Source organism: Mercenaria mercenaria, chromosome 16 (genome assembly GCF_021730395.1).
Source record: "Mercenaria mercenaria strain notata chromosome 16, MADL_Memer_1, whole genome shotgun sequence".
Taxonomy (NCBI): domain Eukaryota; kingdom Metazoa; phylum Mollusca; class Bivalvia; order Venerida; family Veneridae; genus Mercenaria; species Mercenaria mercenaria.
Window position 1 is genome coordinate 30,255,042 of NC_069376.1, and position 14,995 is coordinate 30,270,036.

Genomic DNA, 14,995 nt, shown 5'->3' on the forward strand with positions numbered 1-14,995 from the left:
TGTTCTATATGTCACATTACTTCGTTAATGTCCTATTACTTTTTTAGATTGTATTACAGTTTTATTTCACATACAATGTATTTTAATATCTTAATTATTATGCTGTTTTAAATGTCGCATTACTGCTTTAATGTTACATTGCTCTTTTAATGTCAATTTACAGCTTTAATGTCATATTACTGTTAAGATGTAGAGACTTACGCTAAGACCTCTTTACACATGAGAGACAGTCTGTTTATATAGTGAAATTGTTTAGTGAACACCGTTTGTGAATGCTAATCCTGCGCATGTTATATCAGTGCAATGGAAAAGTAACCTATCTTTTTTAAAAGCTATGCTGGATAACACAGGCATGCATCTAACATTCCTGAAATTAATTTCCTTGATTTTCTCGTATCTCTAGATTTTCTTTCCTTATATTTCGTCTTTGATCATGAAATTACTATTTGAAGTGATAAGCCTTTTTTTATTTTTCTCATTGTATCCTGTATGCATTTATCAGTCGTTACTTCATAGAATGAATCATCATTTAACATTTCTTAGATCTTTTCTTTATAAACATCTATGTTCATAATAACAATGCCACCGCCTTTATCAGCCTCTTTAAGGTACCCAGCAAACACACCACGTTGTTATGACGTCTTTTCCTGACGTTGTAAAGACGTTGTTTTTTGGTTAATAATAAAAGGTGCGTTGACGTTTTTCTCACAACGTCGGAAAACATCTTTTTTGCAATGTTGGAAATACGTCTTTTCCACAATGTTGGAAAGACGTTTTTTTTTTTTTTTGGTAGATAATAAAAATTGTGTTGACGTCTTTTTGCAACATTGGAAAGACGTCTTTTTCACAACGTTGGACAAACGTTCTTTTTTGGTTGATAATGAAAGGTGCGTTGACGTCTTTTTTGCCACCTTGGTAAGTATTGTATATAAGCAGAAGATAAAGATTCTATTCATAGTCCCTAAGAGATGTTCTTCCAACAGCATACAACATGGAAACCTGTCAACAGCAAAAAAAAGTCAAATTAGAGCTACTTTGTAATAATTTACATTTTAAGCCCACACAACAGTAGTACACCCATTTCATCGGAAATTGCTTCAACTATTTTGGTCTTCCGAGTGTTGCCGCAAGTGGAGATACTGTTCATATGAAAAAATTATCCCATCATTTCCTAGGATCGCGTCAAATTAGTTGGACTATTATGTGACTTCTGAAGAGAATAATCAGGCGTCAAACGAATGTGAAGTAGTATAATAAACTATATTATATAGAGATGTCCAAATACGACATAACAGGATGTTTCGGGACAGTGTGGTAACTTGACTGTCGCTGTCTCAACATGTCTAAACTTATTCGACACAATTTCTTTCAGGAAATCTCTAAAACATGTGACGTCAAGCAATGGCTTTGACTTCTTTAAAAATGTTAATTTTATGTTAGTCAATACAGTGACAGCGTCAAGTATGCATAGTTCTGGGTATATTTTGGTTGCCTTTAGATATAATAATGGAACCACCCGTTCACACTAGCACTTCTGTGTTTTGAAATTTTCTTGTTGTTGCATGGTGGATGGGGTGTGAATGAATTGCATGTTATTATATAGAGGGGGGTAGGGGTGGGGAGACTTTTTTGATATAGATATATGATAGAATTTTGTTCAGCACTGACACAAATATATTGATATAAGCTGTGTTTTAAGAACATTTATGCCGTTAGAAAAACATCACTGTTTACTAAAAAAATGGACGTCTGGCCAATCACTGTCTTATCAGTTCTAAAAATAGAAACTACAACGGATTTGTATTCAAACACGATTTCTCCTATATCACCACCCGCATAAAATTAAACAACTACCAGACCCCTAGCCTCTTCCAACATTTGGTGACAGATATCAACATACAAATGGCAGGTAACTGTTAGACACTAGGCATGTGAATTTTTAGACTAAAAAACCCTTTGTCAAAACCTTTAATTTATGGAAAGTAGAACTATTTTAGCACTGTAAACAGTAAAAGACTGCAAAATGTTGATAGTCTGATCTTCATCGCAAAGCAAGATATTTTAAGTAAGTCCACTTCTAGCCTAAAATACAGAATTATTATTTTATCCTCATGCAGCTCGAGTTGAAATTAACAACATATAAATTACCGCGAAAATATATGACAATATAAGTTAAAGCTATAACTTCAACAGTTTTAAAAACGTCATGGCAAAAAATAACTGCTGTAAAAACTAACAACATACCTGCAGGTGGGGAAGCCATGATTTGACACATAATCTACACAGGGCGCTTTTTAAATACTTCCACAAGTTTTCAGAACTTCGATCACAACATGAAAGAGTGCAAAAAGGCACGTGAGCTATACCTGTTTTGATTGCCATGGTCAATTTCGAACACATGTCGGAAATCATGGGACAGAACTTTCGAGTCAATGTTACTAACCTCACGAATGACGCTAAACGCCAAAAATGCAATAAAGCATTCACACAATGAAATTATTTTTGCAGCTTGAAATATTTTAAAGTTACAGTAGATCTAGATCTGTTTTTACAACGTCGGAATAGCCACGTCGGATTTTGGTCGCTGTGAAGCCGTTGGAACAACGTCGGGACAGCGACATCGGACTTTGGTCGTTGTAAAGTCGTTCGAACAACGTCGGATTCTGGTCACCGACGCCGCGACCCAAAAACAACTGTAAAAAGACGTCTTTGCGACGTCGTGTGTTTGCTGGGTAGTTCTGCACTTTTAATAAACCGGAAGTGATGGCGTAACGTCATTTAAACGTAGATTAAAGCCTGGATTCGGCGTACGGAAATGATAATCATTTTATGAATTAATCGAAACCTGTGAGCTAGTTTGTTACAATGGCACTGTTGCTGTATTTCTAAAGTCAAAATATGATATTAAAACATATAACACTAAGAAAATCAAAATCATGGCTAGAATTTGCTGAAGATGTCCGGTCTACTTTGATCGTGATCACATATCTCAAAAATAAGCACACGGACCTATACATTTTATTTCACCAAATTATAGGCCATATGTTTAATGTTTATTTACTACTGTAAGTAGTTTCATCAAAATCTACAGTGTTAGTAGTAAAATTTCTATTTGCGAAAATGTTATGAAAGTTATGATTTTCCCATTGACGTTCATTGAGAGATCGTGCGAGAGGTCCAAAGTTTTCAAATCAGTCTAGCAAATAATCAAGCGCACGACCCTATCTTTTTTATTTGTTTAATTTTATAGGTATATTCTGAAGATTTGAAAAATCAGAGTTTGATTAAATTCTACAATGTAGAAAAAATTTCGACCCAGACGTGCAGAACTACCTTTGTAATTATAGTATATATATAATACTTATTTCAGGCACTATTGATATAATATATGAACGCTGGTGAATTTAATGTTTATAAATCTAGCACATCTTGTAAAACAGCAAGAGCTCGAAAATCACGTTTCGAAATTTATAATTTGACATTGCATCCGGAAAAAAGTGAAACAAATATTTTAAAAACACTTTTAAAATAACAAATGTAAGAAATCTTGAACCTCTTACCAGTTAAATAGCCAAGGTTTAAATGACTTAGAAATGTTGAGATAAAGATTTAACGTGTCACACCAAAGTGTATATTTAATGCAATGAACAAACTTAAATCAACAATGTACTCTTACTTTCTATATTATGCTTACCATGAACTTTTTCGGTGATGTACAAGGAATTGCCTGCAAATCAGATACTGATGAAATTATAATAAAAAGGAGGGAAATTCGTGTAATAACAAAAAAATATGTACTAAACAGCGTGTTAAAAATTCTTAATCTTCTTTTGGAAACAGATGCTATTATCACTTGTGTGTACTGGTTTTTAACTGCGACCATAACTTGCTATTTATCCTAGTTCGAAGGTTAAAAGATCAATACTTAATACGATGTTATGATATCAACCCTTTTTAAGAAGCAATTCATGAACAGCAAGCTATGCGTTGTTGTCCAAACTTAAATATACTCAGCGTCACTGAAAAGTTACCACCCTAATGGCCCTTATATTTTAAAAATCGCACTGGACTGTATTAAAAGCATAACATGACTACATTTGTGACGCAGATGAGACGTCACTGGTGTAAAGATTTGTCAAATTCGATTAACTCCATTTGAGGCACGGGCTGCACGTGCAAAAAGACTTTTTCCAGCAATGACGACATGTTCGAATTTTCTATCGCAAATCATTCATCGCACTTGAAAGTTAGTCGACAGACTAAAAGGAATACGTTAAAAAACCCAGAATAACCTTGCTAAGAATGCCACGTTTAAAGCACGATCAGGCCATTGGCATGGTTGACGCCGAACTTTCATGTCGCGAAATTGCACGTCGTATATGCTGTTCTTACCTCACAGTCATGAAATGGGTTAGGCATGATCAGACAGGGTCTATGAGTAATAGACCGCGCACAGGCCATGAAAAAGTGACGTCGATATTGTATAAAATAGTAAAGAGGTATATATTAGGTGGTAACTTTTCAGTGACGCTGAGTATATTATTAAGTTATATCGCAAAACTGCATATATTAATACAAGCAACATAATTGATTAGGCAATGCTGTAGGCAGTTTTGATATGTCGGTCATTTATTTCAAGCGTAACACTGTTGCGAGTATCATATATATCAATGTGAGAAATTGTTTACTACAGATAGATTGTTTTATTTCTTAAAATATAAACTCAGTATTTGTAATATTGATTTGTTTGTGTTTATACTATACATCAATTACCTCCCTCAGTCGATGCCTTCCCACAATGTTACACGCATGCGTATCAAATTAATTTAGTTATAATATGGAAGCGTTAACCTCTATCAAGATAATTATTACTTTCATTTTAGGGAAACTGTCAAAACATTTCCTGTCCTTTACGTTACAAACTCCGAAATTATTATTTGCTATAAGATAACTTCCCCCTTCCGACAACTCAAACTTTAATTTATTTTACCTCTGATCTTGTCAGAAAACCCAACGTGTTTAAAATCTAGTTTGCTTGACAGAATGAAGCAGGAATCCAAAAATAAAACCAAACAACCAAGAGATTAAAACAAAGTCGAAGATGACAGTCTTCAAATTGTAAACCAATAGTAGTATGCTTATAAATGTGTAAATAATTAGCATACATCTACATTCACTATATGTCCACGGACGTCTTTATGTTTTGTACTTGTAGATTGTATAAATGTCGAGTTCTGCTCAACCCAGGACTAGAAGGCGTTGACGGTAGCATGCATTTCCAATGCCGTCTATAAACAGGCTCAATCAAATTGAGCCTGCAGCATTTTCATTTTTGTCCTGTTAAGCGACAAGTGGAGTTTCCACCTTTTTGTTGTTTAGAATTATTTTCGTATAAACAACATTGATGAAGTGATATCCCTTTCCTCGAAATGGCGTCATTCACTGAAAACATGAACAAAATGATATCTTTGAATTATGTAAAATTCCAAATCAAGATGTCAAAAAAGATAATAACCCATAGAATTTATATACCAAAGTTTCTGTGTTCCATTGCAGGCGATGGAAGATATTAGCAAACTTATTCAGTCACCATCTAAATGATCATATAAAACTCAACAAGGTCTGCGCCGAACAATTATTTCAGTTAGTCATAGTTGCAACCGTTAACGAAATCGAAAAAGCATACTCCCATTACTGCATAGAAAGCAAAGACCATTTGACATTTAATGGACACTGATATGCAAGATATTGATAGCGATGATAAATCATAAAAATGAAAGTTGTATTTACAAAAGATTTACCAACACAGTCCATATGAAAAAATGTAGAAATTTTTAACTCCAATTGTCACATCAATTATTTTCCATCATGTATACATATTTTGTGATTTTGGGTAGCCGTTAGTCTACGATGATATCTTAGACATTCCTTACAGAAAAATTCTTTGCAGTCCACACAATATCCCTCAGCGCCAAAATAAATATTTTCAGCACGTTGACATGTATCACATTTTGAATCTGACTCACGTTTTTCGCTATTTGACTTTGTTATTCGCTTGGTAAATCCGCTTTTGTTTTCTCCGGTTGACTCTTTGCTTCCATTTCGTCCTGTAATGTATTAAAGTAGACAATTAGGTTAGTGTTTTAATAGAGTAGATTTCACATTTGATACAAGTCTCATGTTCATGAATTTTAAAGAGAAGAACATGTAATGGCAAACTTGTCAGAAATAACAAACCATTATATAGCCTGAAATGCGTATATGTTCATAACAAATAAACAAACACTCAGATGTCTCTATTTTTTAATTGACAATATTTCATTACTTTCCTAAATTTCTTTATTTTATTTTCACGTAATTTTTGTTGTTTTTTTCTTTGTGACTAATGCATTTATTAACGTATCTTTTTATTTGACTTAGACTGACAACAGGAGAACGTTTGTATCTCTGTGACATGGTATAATGTATTAGCCCTAAATGTGTCAGAAGATATGTGTACTGTAGTTTTATGTCGAGAGAAAAGGGAAGATAGAATCCAAATATTTCCTCTGTATGTTCCAAGTCAACAAGCACACTAAATCCATTCAGCACATCAGATCTCACCAACTCAGCTTGTTCATACTTAAATTATAAAGTTTAAATAGATAAATAATTAAAGCCTTTTTTGTATTGTGAACGAAACCAATGTTGTATATGTGACAGATATTTCCGCTATTTAATCAAGCATTTCAGTCTCTTATATAATATTGAAACTACCAGATACACTCCATACTTTGTATGTTAACTATTTCTACTTTCAATTTCGACGCGCTAATATTACGGTTTTATGGTGTTGTTTCCACTTCTAATCCACTTACCTTTAACTGATGAATAGAAGATGTTAAAGCCTGTTCGTAATCAGCCATTCTAAATAAATCTAGTGTATCTTCTTCTTAACACAAGCCATACTTTATTCACTATCGTATGTGTATTTCGAATTCTACTTTCTCTTTTGAGCTATTTTCATCTTTTATATAATTCATGTGCTTGTATTTATAACTATTTATAGCATAAAACAAAACTCAAGTTAGATACCTTTAATTATACACCCATGCATGTGCCAACATTTCACAATCACCGGTATCTGATGACCCTAACTCATTGTGTAAAAATACCACCTGTTAAGGTGCAAAAATATGTTATATCTATTCAGTCATTTATAATTTAACAACTGTACATTTTCCCTTAATCTAAAAGTACTTTTGCTCTCCAACAAGTATCTGATTATAAAAATATTGTTGTTTTTTGTTTTAACAAAATCATTCAATGAATGCGAGCTCTATGTATTTATTTAGTGAGATGTAATAAATGATGAAGATGTATTTTCTTACATTTGCGCAATACGTTTGTTCTAAAGCACACTTTACACCAGATAATTCTAATTATCTTTTTCATAGCAAATGCCAATGTAAAACCGATCCTCAAATCAAAGCTATATACATAATTAATATGTTGTCGAATTCCGCACTAATTTGAATTAAAAACCGCAACCTCAGGATCAGTAGTCAGACGCTATAAAGCCTTGTACCATTGTACCGCCCTACCGTATAATACAAACCTGGACATCTTACGTTATTATTATTATTAATATTATTATTATTATCATTATTATGATAATTATTATTATTAGTATCATTATTATTATTATTTCACAGCGCAAAGTGCTTCGCGTGTGTCGTGCTGCATTTGTATATACATATACCAAGCCGACTATTCACAATACCTGTACTCGCTTTATCACTCTGACAAAAGAGCTCTTACAAATTATCTGTTTAAGTCTGGTATAGGAAGATTTTCGTGATTTGAGTGGAAGCTATAAGAAATATGGTATAACATAATGAAATGTACCGTAGAAGATTTGTGGTTCTTGTATCTTTTTTATTTTGACTTATACAAGACAGGGAAACAGTTTTTTTTGTACACTATATTGTGCATATTTCTTTTTATCAGGTGTGCCTAGCAGACACTACGGATGTGTTAAAATTTCTACGCGCAATTGAGTGTGGATTCCCAAGTTATCCAATATTAGTTTTCATTTACTTGTTCTTTTAATTTTTCAGTGGTACGTACTTACACCACTTTTGATACATCTTTTTTGATACATCTTTTATAATTAGATTTCAGGAAAGATTTATGAATATTTAACTTGTGCTTTTCTCTAGAAAACAGCATTTGGACGTTTTTTCTACGTCTATTTTTTTTTTAAACGTCAGGGTCTTAAATAAAGCTTTTTTGTTGTGTAAAGGTTTCGTGTTTCGACCTAGGCCAAGTAATTTTGTGTCTTTGCTTCTTTGCCTCGCTCTATCGATTCGGCAATATATGCATTTACATATGATTTAAACATTATTGTTGCGAATCTGTTAAGGCAGAATTCTAATAATAAATGAGAAACACCCACCTCTAATCTCCTTTATCAGTTGTAAATATGTTAATTCAAAACTTTAAAAAAGGAAGAAGTAGCTAGCATCTGAACCAAACAATATGTTACATGTAAAAATATGAACATGTAATCTCCAGGAATCCCACGTTTCGACTAATCGGCACAGACATGCTATGTGATTTTTAATGGCTTTCCCGCGCGTTTTTTTTTTTTTTTTTTTCAATAGACGAGTCCAGACAGACGTGCTTCATTTTCATATTAAGTGAAAACACAGCGGCGTTGAAAAATGGTAAACACATTACGTTTAAAGAAACAAACGGAAAGATATAAATGCCAACCAAGTCAACGGATACAGAGTCTAGTTAGGAAGTTAAGAAAATAAATACACGTAGAAAACCCTTATAAGCAGCAAATTCCTAGCAAATGCTTTCAGTACCTCTGAATATTTACAAGATTCATCTGCTTTTAAGTCAACATAATTTGAAATCAATTTTAAACTTCCAAGATGACGTGTCTTTGAAACCAAGGATATCGCTAGACCTCTCTTGGCAAGTTTTATCTTGTTTGGTTACTGCTGCGGTTGTTGTGACAAGGAAGCCCTGTGTAAAGTTTCAATCTAATGCACGTAATGATTTGACGAGAATGATGATGACCGAACAAGTAAAATAGCTGTCACTATTCTTCGAACAGTTGAGCCGAAACATGTTTTCAATTTCCTTTAGAAAGTAGTACATGTCATATAGAATAGATATGTATACACAAACTTTTAAGTGCTCCCTGATTTGACTATTGATATATAATTTAATTCCTGCTTTTTAATGTATCAGACTTAATTAATCTATATTCAATTTATCAAAATTTTTGCGACATTTCGTTTCAACAATCGTTTTTGACACTTTCTAAACAGACAAAAGTAGTAAAAAATAAGAAGTAATGTATCTTGCTTATTGTCCTGGATGACTTCAACTACATAATCTATAAACGACATCTTCAAAATTCAACACAGTCCATAATGCACGGCAGAGGCATTTACAAAATATCGTGATGAATCAAATACATGTGATAAATATTCATGCATCATTTAAACATTTAAACACTTCGTTTGTGCACTAACCCTTACCGTGCTAAATTTTGTTATTGAACTCGTCCTGTACACGGATGTGTAGGCTGATCAAGATCCACACCTATTTCAAAGGCAGAATCAATCGTGTCCAGCATGATAAGGGCTAACACATTTCAGATCACAGTACATCTTTCAATTTTTCAAGAGAACATTGCTTTTAGCAATTTCATTATGGTTCTCAAATGTAATTAGGTAACACATACATGAGCTAACCAACGTGTATATATTCAACCAAAAATATCTGTACATAAACTAGCATTATCTTAGCAAAATGTTTGTCAAGTTTTCAGAAATATAGACACGCATCCGTAGTGTCGGCCAGGCACACCTTATGCATATACGGTGTTAAATATCAGAGCTTAAATAGCTAAATACAGTTAAATATAGTAATATGCTTTATTGCAGCAATAATATAAATAAAGAAAAATATAGAAACAAGTGACTAAGTATTGCAGTGGCATTTCAGAAGTCCCATACCGGATGGATAACTTTAAATGCATTTTTAGAGCTAAGGAACGAAAGCTGCTTTTACTTATTCAATAGTGACCTTAGTTTATACTAATTTGTTTTAGCTCGATTGTGATAAAAGCTTTTAGCTTATTGTAACCACTCTCAAGTCTGCTTCCTGGAAAAACCAGTACTGGTGTCATATGAGAAGTCATGGCCGTGACCCCAGTGGGGCCCGAACACACGACCCCTGGATTGAGCGACCGGCACCTTATCCGCTAGACCACCGCTCCCCTGTATAGTGACCTTGACAATCATATACCATGTACGCGACACATTGTCTTATTATGGGGAGCACTTGTGTGCAGTACTAATATAACCAATCTACGCATATTAAAGCTATGGAGCAGAAAAAGTAATGAGATTATGGATACACAATTTTCCTTCTTGAATAAACTCATTAAAACTTCCATACATATATTGAATATATAATAATGTAACGTCTGGCTCCAAAATTGTTGTAGCTATTATATTCTACAATGATAGCATTTAATTCTACTGTATACGCAGAGACTGCTTCGGCAAGCACTCCTGCTTGGAAAAAGCCTCAATAAGCATTAATTTGCTTTTAAGTTGATCCTTCTCATTTTGACGTGTACAATATTTTTTTCATGTAGCTGTATATAGACAAATAAAATAGTTTTAAACCAAGCAGTCCTTCTAGTTGAAAATCATCCTTCTTAGAAAGACACGGCAACTAAAGACTTTTATTGTGATTGTTTACAAGAAAACAAGAAAAATATAAGACTATCGTTTGTGACTATTGTTAGCTTCCTCACATGACAAATTCAACGCCGCCACGGGTTAGGTTTGAACCCACACCGGTGAGGGGCAAGTGATTCAAAGTCAGGGACCTTAACCATTAGGCTACAGAGGCCACTTTAGTGGAACTCTTATTTTACAGAAACACTGAATGGAATCACTTCATGATCAAAAAAGACACCGAATCAAAGTATGGGGAAACATTTTACGGCCACCTTTTCCTTCATAAACATATCATAGAATATAAAAATGCAACGCAGTTGCCTTTTTTTTTTAAATCAGTTTGTTCATGAGAGATAATAAGAAGTGCAACTATGTGATATCTAAATTTAAAACTAATTTTATATTGGATTTTCATTTCGTTTTACATAAGACTTATACAACAAAGATGTATATCAAATAGGAAACTAAGGTCAAACTACAATAGCGCAGCTTCCTAAAAAATAAAATAGACAACGGGGCACCGCCTTGTCACGGTCAAATGTTTTTTTAAACAAGCGATATTCTTCTTTTTAAAGTATAAGGCATTACAATATATCAGGGTTGATCCTTTTGATTATAAAGATTTTGGAGATATTTGTCTTTTTCGAGATCTTCAACGAGAGTTTTGCCGCAAACGGTTTTCTGAGGAAGTGGGTGGGGGAGAGTATGTTAGTCTGTCGGAATATCATTATTTTATATTCTATTCCAGAATGTTCTTAAATAATTTCAGCGAATGGCATGCACATTTTTTTAGCAGGGGGGAGAGAGAGAGAACAATTTAGAAATGTTAACATTTTTCAAAAGTGCATAGTAACGATTTCGTAGAGTAAGTTATTAAAATTACGAAATGTTAGCTATATTAGATTTTAAAACATTAAAAAAGAAGTAAATGGTGATAATTACTTATTACATAAGAATAATGATGTGTAAATGAAATTGTAACATCACTAATAAAAAAAAAATTCCGGATGTACGGGAAACACTCATTTTAAAGTCTACTTTCCAAAGCTGACCTTCAACAAAAACTACACATTCTAATTTCCATAGAAAAATAACAATGGCAAGACAACATGGAGACATAAAATGTCACATCACAACTCATGATTAGACAAAATACGCATTGTCATCACGCAGGGTTTATTCACGTAGCTTAAATGTAGACGGACAAAAGTTGTAAACACTGGTTTTTTTACCAAGTCAGATGACTGTAAAGATTAGATTTTTCACCATTTATGTCAGATACTGTTTACAGTCCATATGCACATTTACTACGTTTATTTCGACAAATGAACATATTTTAGGTAAAATAAATACTGCATTAAACGCGTTAGGTGTTTAGGTAGGTTAAGCTTTTAAAGCTAGGAAATTATCTGTCGAATATGATAAACGTTCTGGTAGATCTAAAACATTTGTTATCAATGCAGGCATCGTTGCTGTAAAAGTTGTGGTTGAACAGGATGCGCGATTATCGGTCAAAGATGTAGCCAGTTGTACTGGCAAATCAGAAGGCAGTGTGCAAACAATTCAGAAAAAAGTGTTTGGACCTGAGAAAGGTTTGCGCTAGGCGGATACCTTTTTAGTCACTGAAGAGCAAAAGAAACAACACCCGAGAACGTTTGAAAACATACGAAGGCTTTTATAGGTAGGTTATTTCTAACTTGCTGACGACGAAACCTTGGTGCATATGTTTGAGCCACATGGAAAGGCTGATAAGCTATAGAAGCAAAACGATCATAAGGTCACAAAAGATGTTGTATGCAAGTTTCTTCAGTTCTAGAGGGTCAGGCGTTTAAGTGCCTTGTCTTGTCATACAGTCAAACAGATACCGAAATAAAACAATTGTCATGCTTTTGGAAAAAGTTATAAAAAATGTGTTTTGGTAAAGAGGGCATATTTTGAATGTTTTCAATTAAATAATTCAGAGAAAATTTAGCACACAAGAACTCCGAACGCAACGACGAAACTTTTTGCAGGACCCTCGTAAACAATGGCTTGGATGGTGTTTTTTTCAGAAGCTATTTGTAATTAAAATTGTAGATTTTGATTTTGTGTTTGTATATCCTCTAGCATTAAGGGAATAGCAGACGAACCTTTCCTTCAGTAAGGTATGTTTATTTATAGCATTATTTTTGTCTTATTTCAAAAACAGTGTAAAGAATATAAAAAGCAAAATTATTAAATGAAGTAATGTATATATCAATAAAACAGTAGGTTGCGTTCTTCAGCTTTTCTATGAATTTACAGGAATAGAAATACATATCAATGTTTACATAAAGAAATAACTTATCTCTTGAAGACCAATTTAATTTTATTTCACTGTTAGAAATATATTTACTCAAACCTGTGCTAAAGTACACTTCCGAAATAAAGCCCGCGTATAAAAACCATCATGTGATCTTAGCGTTTAATCATAGATAAAGTAGATTTAGATTTACTTATGTTAAAAGACCACCCGTCAACAAAGACCACATTTTGTCATTTCATTTATTCAGGATGATCTTCAGAGACAAGTTTGTCTGTACTCATTGCTATAGTTTTCTTTAAACAGATCGTGATGCTGTTAAATTATATAAAAGATAATTCAAACACAATAATATAGTTATTACCTGTAATTTGAAAAACTGTCATATTTTCGAAGATAGACTAAACACCTCTAACATAAGTATTCAATGTGACAGATTAGTATAAAATGTTACATACATGCAAAACGCATAAGGTATGTTTGTCACTGTGTTTGTTGAAGTTTTACTATTTTAATTAGCATGAACATTACCTTCAAGCCGAAATAAGAAAACTCTGGCAAGTATGATTATGAAGGGAAAATTTACTCCGACCGTGCAGTTTGGGTTAAGGATGAATATTTTTGGAGCGAGCTTTACAAAGCAGCAATTCAAAGCCCAAAGAGGACCGAGATTCAAGTATGTCATATGATTAGTTTTTCAACGCTCCGTCTTCGGATCTGATATAATTCATTTAACCTAGCCTACCACTTTGTTTCAGGAAGTGGTACACTTAAAAGAAGAAGATAAGACTATGTATGAAAATACTGTTATCTTTGCCATAACAATAGAAATAATTCAGTTTCATCGTAATAAAATCAGGCTTGTGGAACGATAGATTCCTGTACAATTGTCTGTTTGCATTGTATGTTCTTCGGTTTGATACTAATAGCAATGTTTCTACAATTTAAATAGAAAGTTTTGTTAAATTGTAAATGTAAATATATACAGTTTCATTCAATGTGAAAAAAGGTATTAATTCTATTACACACCACATGCCTAAAGTACAGGTTACTCATCGCTTATTGCTGATTCATAACTGATCGAATGTTGTTCACAATTTTCTGAAAATACTTCAAATTACGTTGATAACATCTACGCGACATGGTCTTTTCACAGTGCCCCACTGTACAAATGATTTCATTTTCCAGTTATCGTCCTGGATCTTTATAAAGAGACACATTAAAATAGAATACGATATTTTCAAAAAGGCCTTACAAATGCACTCACTGTATACTGGTAATTTAAAAATACTAAAGAAATTTGTTATGATACTGCACTTAAAATATGCAAAACAGTAACTGAAATATATCAGGATCATATTTTATTCGCCGGCCCCAATCCTCCCAAAAATATAACATTTCTGTATGAAAATATTTCGTTTTTTACCTTCAATATGTTTTCGAAAGATGTTAGCAAACTACCGTGAAGTAGAACTTTTAAGATCATTTGCTTCTTTTAAAAGTTTGCCTAAATGTCCGTCCCATTGAGCTGATGTGGTGGTCTTACATAATTGATTTTCCCTTTAATATAAGACCTATTAATTAGCACTTTGAGCGGAATAATTCATTTTTTCAGTGTATTTAAATACTTGCAATTCAAGCAATTGGAATGAAAAGTATCTTTAATGTATATATTTTGTAATCATGAAGTTTATATATTAAGTAAAACAGAGTAAGATCGACTATGCGAGAGAACATTTCTGTTTTGTTTTGTACTAAGAACATAAAGCAGAAATAAGATAAAGAAAACACGATGTAGAAAATAATATTTGATTGAAATTTTATCACGACCATATGAACAATACTACTGAACTATGTTACAATATCATTAAAATTACTACATAATGGTTTAACTATACTCATTGATAAACAGAAAAAAAAAATGTATGCTGGCTAAGAACTGCCACCACTTAGCTATTAG

General features: G+C 33.1%; 1 protein-coding gene across 4 annotated transcripts in view; it reads left to right on the plus strand.

Annotated features, from left to right (window-relative positions):
• Positions 1 to 14,995, plus strand: part of LOC128549572 (uncharacterized) — a 372,750-nt gene that overhangs the window by 242,367 nt on the left and 115,388 nt on the right. Inside the window, exon 1 of one of the 4 annotated variants that reach the window (XM_053526546.1) lies at positions 12,118 to 12,435. The exons of the other annotated variants lie outside the window; for them this stretch is intronic. The gene's annotated coding sequence lies outside the window, so the exon portion shown is untranslated. Of the gene's footprint in view, positions 1 to 12,117; positions 12,436 to 14,995 lie in introns of those variants that run through there. 4 annotated transcript variants of the gene reach the window in all.